Here is a 17,002-nt window from a genome sequence, read left to right on the forward strand (position 1 = left end):
AATATTGTGCAAGCAATAGTTGGGCGTTCATTGATAACTGGCAACCATTCTATGGCAACGACTACCTATACAGTCGTGACAGAGTACATTTGTCTCGCGCTGGGGTAAAGACGTTGTCTGCATCCCTGGAGCATAATTTGTCACCAAAGGAGGGTTCTCAGTCGGGAGAGGTCGGTAAGTGGGAGTCAAAAAACAAGCAGATCCTGGGGAGTAAAATTGGTTACTCAGGACAAGGGGTAAAACAGGACCAGGGAGGGGTAGGTTTAAATGTATACTATACAAACAGTAGGAGCGTTAAAAATAAAATAGACTTGCTGAGAGCGGTTGTATGTACCGAGAATGTAGACGTCATAGCAATCACCGAAACTTGGATGAATCTGGAGAGCAAGAACTTTTTATCAGAGTACCACATAGAAGGGTACAACCATTTTCACAAGGACATGGAAGGTAGGAAGGGGGGAGGGGTCGCTCTCTTCGTCAGGGATACATTAAAATGTTGTATTAATTATTCAATAAAGGGTGAAATAGGAACTGAGTCTGTATGGGTAGAAATTGCGGAAGGAAGATAAAAACTTATTTTGGGAGTGATTTACAGGCCCCCAAGTCTTGGGAAAGAAGCAGCTCAGCCCATATGGCAGGAAATGAGTAGGGCAGCAAAATACATCAACCTGTGCATAATAGGGGATTTCAACTTCAAAAGTATTGACTGGGACAACATTGTAGGTGACTGCCGACCACCTACTACCTACCGGCGCCCGACTATGACTGCCGCCAACCACCCCCATGTGTACAACACACAGGCTTTGCCTGGTATACGGGCAAAGCCCGCCGGGCACTGCTCGATCGTGTGGACGGGGCTTAATGCGCTGTGAAAATCTACATTAGTGCAGCTGGACAAGGTGCATGGTCTATGTTTGTCTTTGATACCCCCAAAATGTTCTACACTACTGAGGGTAGACACAAACACTTGTTATCTTGAAAATAGGTTCTTATTCTCGTACGGGAGATATACAGAGGAACTGATAAGACAGGGCACTTCCACACCTCAAGGACTGGTGGTCTCCACTCTATGTATCACTGCGCGTTAGCATGTACAGATGCCAGCATTCACAAGCTGAATACATAAAATGTAAATATGATAATTCACATACATAACATGGTGCATAATAAATGGAAATATTACATAGGATTAATACATGTTCTGTAATACTTTACTATACATAATTAATAGAGTAATATAAGAATACACAGTTTAATGTACTACTGCGTGTCCATATTATACACCTCCCTCCCCCCTATACTCTCATAGTTTCATCTTGAGCGGACCTTTTGTTTCTGAGTCGCTCGGACCTGCGGAGTACTGGGGCAGAAACACAAGGTGGGGATGGATTTACTGTAAAGGCATCAACATTAGGGGACTCAACTGGGGAAGGGTCAACACTAGGCAGCTCCACAGGTCGGAGGAAACGACGGTTCCTCCACCATACTCTACCACTAGGAAGACGCACTTGGTAGTCCCTGGACCGGCCAATACCCATGACAACCCCAACCTTGTCCCAGCTGTGAGATACCGGATCTTGAATCCTGACCTGTTGGCCGATACTCAACCTGGGAAGGGGGCGGGCATGACAGTCGTACCGAGCTGCGACATCTGCGGCTCGTTCTGCTGCACGGCGGTCACATTCTTCAGTCTTGGCTTGCCATTCTTGAGAAAAAGACTTCGGGTGGGCAGGAACACAAGACCTGAGATGATGTCCGTATAGAACCTGAGCTGGGGAGCGTCCGGTGAAGTTCGGGGTGTTGCGTAACTCTAACAAACCTCGATTGAAGTCTTCGCAGTCGATATTTCCTGAGGGTGACACCTTAAGGATCAGGTGTTTAACAGTCTTGACTGCGGCTTCAGCGTGTCCATTTGCCTGGCTGTAGTGGGGCGAGGTCACAACATGACGGACTCCCCAACGGTCCATGAAGTCCCGGAACTCGTGGCTGGTGAACTGGGGTCCTCCATCAGTCCTGAGGCGGAGGGGAACACCAACTTCTCTGAAGTAATGCCTGAAATTCCGGATGGTAGCAGTAGCCGTTGTATCACTACCACAGGGGACGACAACAGGCCATCCAGACAATCGGTCGGCAATGACGAGGAAGGACTTCCCTGCCACTGCAAAGAAGTCGGCCGACACAGACTCGAAGGGTCATGAAGGGTTATCGTCGCACATGAAAGGTTCCTGTTGCTGGCTGGGTTGCAGAATCTGGCACGGCTCACAGGCACGGACGGTACTTGCAATGTCCGCGTCGATTCCGGGCCAAAATACAGTCTGCTTCGCCCGTCGCTTGGTGGTCTCCACTCCTCGATGGCTGTCGTGAAGGCGGATCAAGGTACGGCGGCGTAGGGGAGCAGGAATGACTACTCGTGGACCATACAAGACGAGGTCTCCGTCACAATAGAGGTCCTCGCGTATCTTCCAGTATGGGAGTAGCGATTCATGAAGGTCGTATCGGTTAGATGGAAATCCTTGGGACACACAGTCGACGAGCCGGATGTAGGAAGGGTCGGCCCGGGCTGCGGTGCGGGGATCTTCAAGGGTCTTGTCTGCATCCGGTGCTGTAGACTCTTCTGATGTGAAGAAGGCCTTCAATGAGACTACTGACTTGAGGGATGCAGCAGCTGTAGAACACAACATCTCGTCCTCTGGGGTGGGGCGACTGACAGGGGCGCGGGACAGGGCATCCGGGATGCACAGCAGCTTACCTGGACGCCACACAGCCGTGAAGAGATAAGGCGAGAGCTTCTCTTTCAGGCGTTGAAGGAGAGGATTCTCTACTGCATCCAAAGAGTAGTGATTGATAATAGGTACAAGAGGGCGATGATCCGTGAAGAGGGTGAAGTGCTGAAGTCCTATCAGGTAGAAGTGGCACTTCGCCATCGCCCAGACAACAGCCAACATCTCCTGCTCAATCGTGGCATATCCGGTCTCGGCGTCCGTCAGGAACCGGGATCCACACTGAATCAAGGGGAGTTGTCCACCGCCAGGGTCCTGCAGAAGGGCGTAACCAACGCCGTAGAGTCTGGAGGCGTCAGTCTGGAGGACGGTGGGTAGGGCTGGGTCGTAACAGGCGAGGACAGGTGGACTTAAGAGGGCCTGCTTGACTCGATGGAAGGCCTCTTGATGATCTGGGGTCCACAGGAATGTCCTCCTGGGGCTCAGCAGGGGGCGTAACGGCTGGGCTGCGGCGGAGATGTCAGGTGTAAATTCAGCCAGCTGATTGACCAGACCCAAAAAAGAACGGAGGTCTGTCAGGTTGGCAGGGGTTGGAAAATCCCTGATTCCACTTAATTTTTCCGGGTCAGCTGCGATACCTGATGCTGAGAGAGTGTACCCACAGAGGTTCACTGATGGTGCGGCGACTACAAACTTGTCAGCGTTGAGGGTAATCCCGTACTTTCGACATCTGGTGAGAACTTCATATATTCGGGAGAGGTGGGCACAGTAGTCTTCGTCATGGAGTAAAATATCATCAACCACCTTGACACAATTCGTGACTCCTTGAAGGGCCGCGTCACCACGTTGACAGAATGCATCGCCCGTAGCGGCAAATCCCATGGGGCCTCTGCAATACTGATATCTTCCATATGGTGTGATGAATGTAGTCAAATGCTGGTCTTCTTCGGCCAACTCGATCTGCCAATAACCACATAAGGCATCCATCGTTGTAAAAAACTTCACCTTCGGGTCCACATTTCGAACAGCTGCGAAGGGTGTGGGTGAAGGGTGGGCTGGACGGGAAACTTGCTGGTTAAGTTTTGACAGATCGGTGGTGATCCGTACTCCACCACGAGGTTTGGCGACGGGGACGAGAGGGTGGCACCAAGGTGAAGGTTCGTCTCCGGCCGGCTTGATGATTCCCTGAGCAACCTTGTAGGCGTGAGGAATCAAACGAGGGGTGTGGATGGCAAAAGGTGTGGCACCATCCTTAAGATGAATCTTCATAGGTGGACCCACCATCGGCTTGAGTGGTGTGGATCCCAAAGACTTCTTCGTAACCAACACGTCAGCAAACTCCTTGAGAAGGTAAGCTCTTGCATCAGAAGGGGACGTGTTAGTAGCGATAGGGCGTTCCTTCAACCTGTTGACATGGGTGACCTTTAAAATAGGTTTGGGGAATTCCTTTGAAATAATGGCCAACTCTTGACAATGGCCATATGATAAAAGCAGAGTCGGGATCCCATCATGAACATCAATCCGGGCTGAGCAAGACTGCTTACCAAAGGTAAGAGTAGCCCAGAAAGATCCCAAAGCTGGAGCCATCTTGGAACTATCAGCTGTCAGTTTCGTTGTCTGAGGAGGGGGCTGTAGGTTGCTCCGGGGTATTCCCAAACTTGCTAAGTGTTGTGGACCAATTACTGAGACGTCAGCACCGTTGTCAGGTAACATCTGAAGACTGGATGACAAGTTACCGTGAGAAATGACGACACTCATGTGCTGGGGCGTCGTGTCTGTGGAACAATGTACACGACGGCAGGAACGACTGGACACAGCGTCTTGATGCTTGCCAGAAGGAGGGGGCGTGCCAGCACTACCTGAGGATGACTTCTTGGATCCTTGGTGGTGTCCTTTCTGTGTCTTCTTACGACAACATTTGTCATAATGGCCCACACGACCACAAAGTCTGCACTGAACTTTGCTAGCAGGGCACTTGACTGTGTAAGCCCAGTGACCCTGGCGGTCGCAACTTCTGCACACGCTTTGAACAGCTGGGCACTGGGAGGCATCATGCTGTCTCGCACAGCTGTTACACAAAGCTACTGCTGAAGGTGTAGCTGGAGGGTGAGGGGTGGGGTTACCTTGCTGCTTCTTACCCTTTCTGTTGGAAGACACTGCCCTCACCTGGTCAGGTTGTGAACGTAAAGCTGAAGTCGCACACCTGGCGGCCTCGTACGCTCGACATATTGTAACAACATCTTGAAGGGAGGAAGTGGGGTCAAGTGAAATGAGACGCTGAACTAGCTCTTCATCTCGAACACCCGTTAAAATAATTGTCTTGAGTTGCGTCTCTTCACAGACTTGAGAATTTCCAGGACAAACATCAACTTCCTCTGAACATCTCTTGAGTCTTACAAAAAATGCATCAAAAGATTCTCCATCAAGCTGCTTACATTGGAGGAGTTCTCTTCTTCTAAGTGCTTCGTTGCGCTGTCCCTTAACATGTTCCTGTAACTTGTCGAGAACGGCCTCTACAGTCAGAGTTGTCGTAGGAGGCACTTGAAGTGTGTGCTCGAGAGTACATTGTGTCTCTAAGGACAAGCACATACGAAGCTGTATCATCTGTTTAGGCTGTGGTAAACTTTACAAGTCAACCATTGTTGCATAGTCTTACCAACGTCGACGCCATTCCCGAAATATCTGATAGGAGGCGTCAGACTTCAGAGAGGGAGGCGTTTGTGCTGCAGCCTTTTGAGGAATTATTGAATCGACTCTGGGAAATGAGGTACCAGTACCTCTAGTTGTATCAGCGTTAGTAGTAGCAGACAAATCTTGTACAGTAGATCGTTGTGGGGAGGCTAACAGAGAAATCAAGACTTCAAATCTGGCTTGATCCTCTCTTCTTCTCAGGTCATCCTCACTTCTACGTATGTCTTCTAGTTCTCTGCGCCTTTGTTCCTCTTCGTGGCGTCGTCTTTCAGACTTTCTGTATCGAATTTCTTCCTCTTCTCTCCTTGCAACATAGTCCTGGCGTCGAGAAGTTTCCATCCACTTAATCAGTTGAAGTAGATCTGTGGACACAGGCACCACAGGAGAGCTTGCTCGCGACGAATGAGGAGATTCTGTGGGTGATTGGACGTTGTCACTGTGGGGAGCGTGGGGCCTGAGTGTGGGCGGAGAGGTCTCCCAAACTTAAACTCATAATCCCATCGTCCAGGGTATCATTTTGACCCCTGTGAGACATGCAGACTGCTTCTGTACTCTATCTGTGCAAAAGACCGGGTCAACCCCTCGTAATCTATGCACAGAATTACAGAAGTCTGAAGTAATTCGCAAGAATTTAATATAAGGTGGGTCTGTGAGTGCGTGTGTGTGTGTATGGTCCATTGCCGGGAGAGGCTTGGTGCGCGCTGGCAACTGGGCAGAGTCGCTTGCTGGTCAGTTACCATATGACCAGGGACGGGAGCGGACGTACTGCTGGACAAGTTCCCTCAGTCATCTAACTGCAATTTGCACAGACAATTCTGATTAAAATACACAACACAGCACTTCACAAAACACTTCACTTCACAGCACAGCACTGTACACAGCATAGCACTTCACAACACTGTAAGTCTTGATGCTTGTAGTCTGACTGTAAATCCTTGAAGCTGAAGACGAGACGCCATTAACACAGTCCGGGCGGGAAGGCTGGTCCACCCTGTATCTCACTGAGAAACCTCACTGCGCCATCTATGTTTGTCTTTGGCACCCCCAAAATGTTCTACACTACTGAGGGTAGACACAAACACTTGTTATCTTGAAAATAGGTTCTTATTCTCGTACGGGAGATATACAGAGGATTTAATAAGACAGAGCACTTCCGTACCTCAAGGACTGGTGGTCTCCACTCTATGTATCACTGCGCGCTAGCATGTACAGATGCCAGCATTCACAAGCTGAATACATAAAATGTAAATATGATAATTCATATATATAACATGGTGCATAATAAATGGAAATATTACATAGGATTAATACATGTTCTGTAATACTTTACTATACATAATTAATAGGGTAATATAAGAATACACAGCTTAAGGTACTACTTCGTGTCCATATTATACACATGGGATATGCATGAATCAGCTGCAGCACACCTCTTGCCACTCTTGTTCATCACTAATCGTTCCAACTATACCAAATAAATGCCAATACTTCTCTTACAGCTGCAAAGATTACCACCTGATATCTTTGAGGCCTAAAGAAGGGGGTATTTTGTAAGCAAGCTCTCACAGGGAAAGCTTAATTCTGTTTGCATTGACTACATGATTGAGGCCACACAGGACAAAGCCATAAAAGGAGCAGGTGGAATAATTGGTCTGACTCCCAGAGAAAGATGGGTCCTACCCTCTTGGCTCCCAGACAGCAAAACGTTGGGATGAAGATGTCAACAAGATGAGCGAGATGTTTAATGGGTTGTACATTGACCCCTTTGATACAGTATATCAGATCCACCTGCTCAGCTCGTGAACATTGCTAATGGTGCTGCTGCACCTTGTGATATTCACAGTTCGATGCTGACTGCCATATAGATGGGTACCATGCTGGTGGAAAAGTTGAGAGACGAACGACTTGTATCTAAAGAAGGTAGAGAGATGAGCGTTTATGACACTCTACCTCGTTCAGGGCTGAAAACAATGACTTACATGAAGAAAACAGTAAAAGTATATATTAAAAATGTATTCATTGATGCTGAAATAATGTACCTGAGACTGCTAGCAGTGATTCAACGTGTCCTTTTACATGGAAAATTCACCAGTGCCCTTAAGTCTCTTTACGGAAGATGGGAACTTGATCTCTGGTAAAAAGTCTGGCTTTATGCACAAGCTTGAGGAACTGGCTCCAGGTGAGAAGGTCAGTCATATACTTTAAATGTATGTAATGCAGCTATATTTGATGGACATGCAGTGATTCATATGCTAACACCTTTCACATAAAAAAATACCATCACATTTGGAGACATGGCCACATGTTTCGTCAAGTATATCTTGCAGACACTTGGACGCATGAGACCCACTGAAGAAACAATCATAGCAGGAGGAAACGAGATGACGTGGAACTGGGATAGCGTACCACACCCAACCAGACAGTTTCTAGCTACAGTTCAAAACAAGACAAATTTAGTAAATACTACACAAAGTATACGATGGAAAATACATGTTCCACGTTAGCTGAAAAACATGCTCTTTACAGTATGTCAGTGGTGGAAATAGAGACAAGGCTGTGAAGATCACAGAGCGGGGCAGTGAAAAAATTGAAGCTGTAAAGTCAAGTCACGAAGAAGCAGACACTAGAATATGTGTAGATGCGAGATTTGCTGCCGAGAATGTAGCCAACCATAGTGTTGTAAGCAGTCCAGACACCGATGTTCTTGTGTTGTTTGTACACCATCGTTCTACCACCAGTGCCAGGGAAATATTTATCCTTACTGGAAGGGAAGGAAAGCATGTTAGTCTTACTCGATATATACTCATCCATCTAATATATGACAAGCTATCCCCGCTAAAAAGAAAAGAAAAGAAAAAAACATTTTTTTGTTATTTATTTTTTTATGGGGATTAGCCCACCCGGGCACAGGTCATTGACCCACATCGAGGCCTGGGGGGCGAAAATGGAATAATAAATAATAATAATAAATAATAATAATAATAATAATAATAATAATAATAATAATAATAGTAATAATAATAATAATAATAATAATAATAATAATAATAATAATAATAATAATAATAATAATAATAATAATGATAATAATAATAATAATAATAATAATAATAATAATAATAATAATAATAATAATAATAATAATTATAAAGAACCATAAAGAAATACAAAAATGAAAAAAGATCAATAGTGAGAAACGATATATGAATGTTGTGTTGTCAATAATATGAGAAACAATTGAGACCCTGCAAATGTGTGTAAATGAGGCAGAAAGTCAGATCAGCAACCTGGGACTTGGTCACATATGGCAGCAGGGTCTACCATTAGACAACATATTATGCTTCCAATATCTTCCCAGGCGGTAGTACCTCCCTGTTTGGTAGCTGCCTACTACCTACAGTACTACCTACTGTCAGTCTACTGTTTGACTGGTTGCGATCCTGCCAGCTCTTAATGGTGTTACAGAATGGTGGTCCCAGATTGTGTCAAATTATAGGTTTCCCACTCCGGCAACAGAGTAAAGAGTAACAAGGTCGCCAAAGCAGCACTTAAAGTGATGTTACACTAAGGTGTGCAAGACCAAAGTACTGTATCTCACGAGTGTGGGGTTACAAATATATATGCAAGAAAATTAATAAATAAAAGGAAGAAGAAATACACAAAGTAAACGAGAAAACTAATCCATAAACAAAAGGAATAAAGCCTCTGACAAGAGTGCATTATAAGCGTGAATCAAACAGAAGATAGGTTCACTAAGTATTAACCGGTTTGGAATATTCTCAACAGAAGTAACGTTAATGATAATTAAAGTGACACTCCAGCAAATAATAACTGTAGTTGGGTAAACAAATCAATACAATGTTAAGTAACACAAAGAAAATTATATTATTTCACCCCGTTAATTCTTTCACGGAGTTACTTTCAGTATTCACTTTAATAAACACATGTTCATAAATCATCACCGTTCTTTCACCACTATAATAGTAATATCCTTTAAGCCTAATACACAAAATTATTATATCCTACTTTCATCTACCTTCCTTAATTCACTCACACACTCAACTTAACACAATGTAAATTTGTATATTCAAGTTTATGTCTGTATGCCTGTGTTGAACTCCGTAGGCACTGTGTCCTTCCTTCCTCAGTCACGACAAACCTGTTTCTGTCTGTCCTGTGTGCTATGGACGGACGCCACGTCACATTTTTGGAGGGAGTCCACGAACCAATCACTCATCCGCTTTCCAGTGGCACCACACGTCACATCCCGACACCAGTTTCACAAGCTCGACCCTCACGTAGGCAAAGTCCCGTTCACTTGCTTGCCCACGAGATCTAGCTATGGATGCTATTGTCGTTGTTGCAGTGGTTGTTTCCAATACCTCCTCCCCGGGACTCACGTCACGTCACAATAGGGACATGGAAAGAAGTTGATGATGGAACAGAGCAACAACTTCCAGGACTTGTCCAACTCAGGGAAAAGCGTGACACTACAAAAATCTGAAAAACTGACTGCAACTCCATTCATTGGAAGTCTTTATGATAAATCAAACTGCAGGTCTTTCAATGCGCTAAGATGTGAAATGGTACGTCGAAAAAATGTACTGTAAGTGCTAAGAAACTTCCACCAACAGAAGAGAGCTTTAACTTGCATCTCCTGCGGGGTATCTATCAACTAAGAATATGGCGAGAAGCTGTCATACCAATACAAGAAGTCATTGATCAGACATCCTTTGGATACGAGAAGACACTAGATGGAACGTCTGTGGTACTTAAGTTGATGAGCCAGCCTCCAGCTGCACCAGAATTGTTGAATAACCTTGAATGGAACTGCTCTCCAGAATGTTGTGCTCTACAGTGCAAGTGTCTTACCGATGTACGACCATGCACTGCAGCATGTAATTGTGAGGCATTGTGTGCTCGAGATCAAGTGGTGGAAATTTTTGAGTGTTTAAATCCTCTAACACATGTTGCGTTCTGCGATAGCGACTCAGGCAGTGAATCAGAGGATTTATAAAGTAATGCTTATTTCTATGTATGTCTTAACTATAGGAAGCCATACTTTTGCCACGCATTTGTCAAATTCGTGATTGCATTCATTGATTTGTAGACCGCTACAAAAATAGATTTATGAGTGATTGATAAATTATATCTTTTGCGAGTAATTTTTCATTTACTATAAATTTACAATGATAAAGATTCTTTCCAACTTTCTTTAATTAAATATAAGCACCAACTTTCTATTTACTTTTACCAAAATTGATATATTTAACATAATGTTTTTCTATGTTGGAAATTTCTTACAATTTTTTTGGTCATTATTTATTTGCTAACAAAATCTTAAATTGTACACAATAGTGAACTTTTATATTTTCACAGTGCAATATTGCATAGATTTATTTCGCCATTTTAAATAAAAAGAAAATAACACTTCCTAAATGATCTGGTTTCCAAAATGATTCTTTGAATACAGTTGTTAAGCTAAGGAAGCACAGCTTATAATCAATGAGTAATAATATGTCTTATAAGATATAAAATGTAACATACTGGCATTCAAATTTCAACAACTTGACTCAGTCATTTTTGATAATGGCATAACATAATCTCCACACCCCAAGGCTTAGTTTTAGTGATACAGACTAATGTTACCATGTTGACCCGGATACCTCCCTCCCCCCTTCTTTTTCTGACCTCTGCTCCTGGACTATTACGCCATGTGGTGTGGCTAAGAGGAGAGAGAGGCAGACAGACATCGGCTCTGGCCACAAGCTGAAGTGAGACAGAGAGTGAGTCTGTGGGGCGTAGTCCAGGAAAATTAGTGTTTAACCTAGAAATGTTTAGGAAACAGCTGAAAATCTAAAGATGTGTTCCCAATACCATTTTAAATCACCAAAAAAGTTTCCCATGATTCATCGTAGCCGTTTTTAAGTACAGTAGTTGGAATAAACAACAGATGGCTGCCATTTACTTGCGTCGACCAGAAAAATCCCAAACAGGTAAGATATGCAAGAAAACACAGATTTCGAGGTTTCATTCTGATATGATATTGCATGTACATTTATAAACAGTGATGTAGTAAACATAGGCAACAAAAGTAAAAATACAACGAACTATAACATCAATCCACAGTCCACATGGCTTGTGATTTTCTCCATTCATTCAATCTTTCTTTGAAGAATATTTGTACATGTGATACCTTAACATCCTCCACACAAGGCAGAACAAAGTACCCAAGCTTTCTTGCAGGAACAATTTTGTTTGCACCCTTTTTTACAGTTATAGGATACAATATTCAACAGCTTCTCTGGAGCAGCTGGTAACTCAGAAGTAATAGGTACAAGCATCCCATTGTGCATTTCCCATCCCCAATCGGTAGGGGGCGTGTTATGACCAAGCCATTGCTGAACCTGTAGGTAAGCACGGAATGAGTGTTGCTTAGCATCAGCACTGGTGGGAGGCAATGCTGCAATATCAATTGTATGTTGGAGAGATTGCTTAGCAAGAGCTCTCTTTAGTCTATAAAACCTACAGTTATTGAAAGCTGTAAATTGCTGACTCCTGTAAAGTGCTTACAAGAACTTTCCTCAGCAACCTGGTGGATTCTGAATACGTCTGATGGTGGCTGAATTCACCAACACATTGCGAGGTGTCACACATTTTATGCTCCCCGTGGCAAGGAATGTGTTGTACCCATCAAGTGTGTTCACATTGACTGTTACCGCCACGCACAATCGTGTGCGCCAGCAACATGTGTTAGTGAAGAGACAGTTTACAACTAAGGTAGCTGATTAAGCAGACTGAAGGCTCGCAGCTGCCCATGAGACAGCCTGAGGTCAGACTATCACCTTCTCCTGTAGAGGCAACATCTGAAGCCAACATTTCTCCTGCAGGCCATCGTGTTTGTTCTCGTTGGTCTAACCCTAGACCCGTAAAACGTGAGTGTGAACTGTTGAATCCTCTGAGAACACTAAACGACTTTAATAATTGCAGTTATATACTGTACATTGATCATATTGTTACTGTGTGTCCTGGTGTATCAGCAGTTGTTACATGTGAGATATATTCAACAGGTTTCTCTGAGAACACAAATCGACTTTAATAGTTGTAGCTATGTACTGTACATTGATCATATTGTTCAAAGTGTGTGTTCTGATGTACCAGAACTTGTTACATGTGAGATGTATTAAACAGGTTTTAACCGAATTATATTCATCGTGTCAACGTAAAGGGTGTTATTGTCCTGCACAGCCGCAATTGCTCTGAGCGATTACAGTCAAAACGTGGGATAGGATCATCGTCGCTTACGCCTGCCCCGCTTAGGACGCTTTGCGGGGATGCCTGCAAATACAAGATCCCAAAGCATGGTACAAGGAAGCTTTGAACATATTAGAGAAACGTCACGGCAACAAGCACACTTACGGCTGCCAGCTAATAAAGAAAGCCCTGCGAGGTCCAACTGTGAGACTGAATGATGCAAAAAGCCTCCAACGGTTCTCAGACGAACTGGGGAATTGCGTGAAGAACTTGAAGGTTCTGGAAGAACTACATGAGATTGACACGTATGAATCAATACCAACGTCTGCTAAGAGATTCAAGGGAAAGATAAGGGACGACTATGTGGATAAAGAACATGAATACAAAAGGAAGCAAGGGAAGCCTCCAGGGGTCGAGTGGATGTTGGAATTCGCAATGGATATGGTCGACAAGGCGGAGGAGGCCCCAAAGGGACAAGGACCGGAGGAACCAAGCAGAATATATGCAGACTCACCCTCAGGTCAATCCTCGTCGAGAAAGAAACTTGTGGGTCTGGTGACATCAAGAATAAAGACAACCAGAGAAACGGACGATAAATGCTGCTCGTTATGCCGCGGAGATCATCTTCTTCAGATGTGCCGGACATTCCTCAGCATGTTCACAGGAAAGCGAACTTCACTCGTAAGGGAAGAGCGTTGCTGCTTCGCCTGCCTGGGTCGTAATCACCGGATGATGGAGTGCAGCCAGAAGATGGTATGTGGTATAGATGGCTGCTCTGGAGTACACTCGAGGCTTCTGCACTTCGCGGGAGTTCTGACGAGCAGTGGCAAGGCGCAACGGGGCGAAGTTGAAAGAGGAGAACACCAGGATAGTTCCCAAGGGGTGAAGAGAGCAGTCACTGGGGGCGCCTACCAAATGGACATATCACCTGACCACAAGTGACCTAGAATGAGTCAACTTAAGTCCATTATGCCGCCACCGGACTCGAAGACCAGTGGAGTAAAATCATGGAAGACCGAAGCACCATGAGGAAAGGGACTGGGAGTAGACAAACCGGGCTGGTGACCACGAATAAAGGAAATCCGCATAGATGGGTCAGGGAAACCATAACCAACAACGGAAGCGATGATCGGCGTGAAGAACCCAACGATTGGGAGTTGTGACTACAAGGGTCAAGCAGAATCGCACTTCCAATAGTGAAAGTCAGAGTGGAGGAGAAGAACCAAGAGGCGAAAGGAGCAGTGGTCACCGGAGCTCTCTTTGATTCAGGCAGCAACAGATCATATTGCATGCGTAGCCTAGGTAAACGGCTGCAAGCAGAGGGAAGGCCAGTTTCCCTCTCCATTGGAACGATCATCAAAGAAAGAAATAGTGTAAACACCGAAGAGATAAATCTAAAAGTGGTTAGCGTAGGAGTGAGAAAGAGCCAATCCATCACTATCCCCAAGGTCATTGTTGTTAAGAATCTGTCGTCTTCTCTGAGAGCGTTGGTCGCAGACACCCAAGACGTCACCACGTGGGAACACCTCCGAGGTACTGCGCTACGCCAAGCACCGAAAAGAGTGGATCTCCTGATAGGCCTGGATGTACCACCGTTAGAAGTGGGACCGGGAAGGACGGAGAGTCGTTTGCAACACGCACCCTTCTAGGCTGGACTATAAATGGACTGCTTGGAACGGTGAGCAGTGATAATGCCTTGATCAACCACCTCGTCAGAATGGCAACACCGAGCTCGGAGACAAATCTAGAAAAACAAGTCAGGCACTTCTGTGAATGCGACTCCGCCTACAGTAACGATGATCCCGTCTCTGTCGAAGACAAGAAAGTCCCGATGCAGTGGTCATCGTCAGTTACTCAAGTGGACGGACACTACAAACTTCCCATCCCGTTTCACCATGATGAACCGGGACTCCCAGGCAATAAGAAGCTTGCGAACAACGATTGGCGGGATTGAGAAAACGTCTCCTGAAGAACCCAGGGCTCTCTCAGAGGTGTCAAGAAGAGATGAGGCGTCTAATCGATGAGGGACATGGTGAGCAGGTCCCACGCCAAGAACTCAGTGCTGCGCCAGGAAAGACCTGGTATCTCCTACTCCACCCTTGTTGAATCTCAACAAGCCAGAAAAGGTGAAGATAGTTTTTGATTATGCAGACGTGTAGGAGTCGGTGGCATTGAACAGACAGGTGATGCAAGGGCCAGACCTTAACAACAAACTGATGGGAGTCCTCATCAGATTCAGACAAGGAAAAGTGGCACTCATGGCTGATATCAAGGCAATGTTCCACCAAGTGTGAGTAGTACCCGAACATCGAGACGTCTTACGATTTTTATGGTGGACGGACGACCAGCTGCCAGAGCCCCTCACCACTTACCGAATGACAGTAAATCTCTTTGGGGGTATGTGGAGCCCTTCATGTGCCGGGTATGCGCTACAACGAACATTCCATGATCACGGGGAGAGTTTCCTTGACGACATCAAGAAAGCGAATCGTAACTTCTACGTTGACGATCTGGTTCTCTCAGTAGATTCAGAATTACGAAGTGGGTCAGTAATCACAAGGAAGTCCGCCAGGCAATTCCACAGACAGAGAAAGCCGTGGGAATAAAGGAAGTAATTTTGAAAGACGACAAGCTCCCCACTGAACGAGCGCTGGGAATCTTGTGGGACCTGAAAAAAGACGAACTCGCGGTCCGGGTCCAGATCCCTAACAAACCGGAGACGAAACGAGGCCTTCTGAGTATGGTCAGCCCCATATATGACCCACTGGGACTCTTTGCTCCGAGCGTCATAAGAGCCAAAATCATATTCCAAGATGAGTGTAGACGAGGTGTTGGTTGGGATGAACGAATGGCTGAACAGAACAGGGTGGCATGGCGAAGATGGCTAGATGAACTTCCTCACCTATCACGGGTACACGTTCCACGGTGCTACCGATCCGAGGATACAAATCCAGTGGCTTCCGTGCAACTACACCATTTCTGCGACGCCTCCCAGCAAGAATATGGAGCTGTATCGTATCTGAGGACCACTTGTGAAGATGAAACCCACCATATCTCCTTCGTGTGTGGCAAGGCTAAGCTAGCCCCTCTGAAACAGCAGACCATACCTCGACTCGAGCTCTGCGCGGCAGTACTGGCTGTCAAGTCAGGTAAACAACTACGGCGAGAACTTGAATTACAGAAAGACAGATCAGTGTTCTGGACAGACAGTACGGCAGTTCTTCAGTATATACGAAACACCGAAAGACGCTTCCATTCCTTCGTCGCCAATCGAGTGGCAACGATACACGAGGAATCCAATGCAGAACAATGGCGCCACGTGAACTCGGCACTGAACCCAGCCGACGACGCTAGTCGTGGAGCAGGTGGATTCGGGGACCTGCTTTCTTCTTGTTGGAAGAAGACAGTTAGCCAAAGAGTCCAAGGAGGATTCCAGACCTTACAGACGGAGACCCACAGGTGAAGAAGGAAACCACGGTGCTGACGATGAGAGCTGACCATGGGGAGGGTATCCTCGATAAGCTATGGGCCAGGTACTCCTCGTGGCATCAACTTCTGAAGAGCGTAACGTGGATTAGAAGGTTTATAGAATGGCGGCTTGGGAAGTGAAAGAACAAACATCACCTAGAAAATCGGCTCAAGGTCAGCGAATTGGAAGATGCGAAATTAGCCGTCTTAAGATTTATGCAAAGGAAGGGGTTCCCTCGAGAACTAGGAACGTTGCAACGGGGACAACCCGTGAGAGGTAGCGACGTGAGTCAGCTGGAACCTCACCTAGACACAGATGGTTTGATCAGAGTAGGCGGCCGACTGAAACCTGCCGCTGTCCACCCAGACCAGAGGAATCCCATACTGTATTGAATTGAATTGAAGCAGTTTATTTAGCCAGAAAAACACAGATACAGAGTGGATAATAATAACAATATTAACATGGCTGAGCTCATCGTGAGAGAGGTACACTTGACTAGAGCTGGACACTCAGGACGAGTACACACACTTGCCATAATACGTGGGACATACTGGATACCTAAGTGCTGCAAATTACTCGACCGCACAATACGGACGTATGTGACTTGTCGGGGTAGCAACTGGAGGCCAACCCATAAACGCCAAGCCGACCTGCCAGAAGATCTAGTGCGCCCAGGAGGCCAGCCGTTCACCTACACTGGAATTGATTGCTTCGGCCCTTTTGTGGTTAAACAAGGCCGAGCCCGGGCGAAGAGATGGAGATGCTTGTTCACTTGTCTGACCACCAGAGCCATACACCTAGAAGTCTTCACCTCACTAGACACCGACTCGTTAGTTAACGCCCTGAGAAAAAGATTCACCTGCCGCAG

This window comes from Homarus americanus, unplaced genomic scaffold (assembly GCF_018991925.1).
Source record: "Homarus americanus isolate GMGI-L3 unplaced genomic scaffold, GMGI_Hamer_2.0 scaffold52806, whole genome shotgun sequence".
NCBI lineage: Eukaryota > Metazoa > Arthropoda > Malacostraca > Decapoda > Nephropidae > Homarus > Homarus americanus.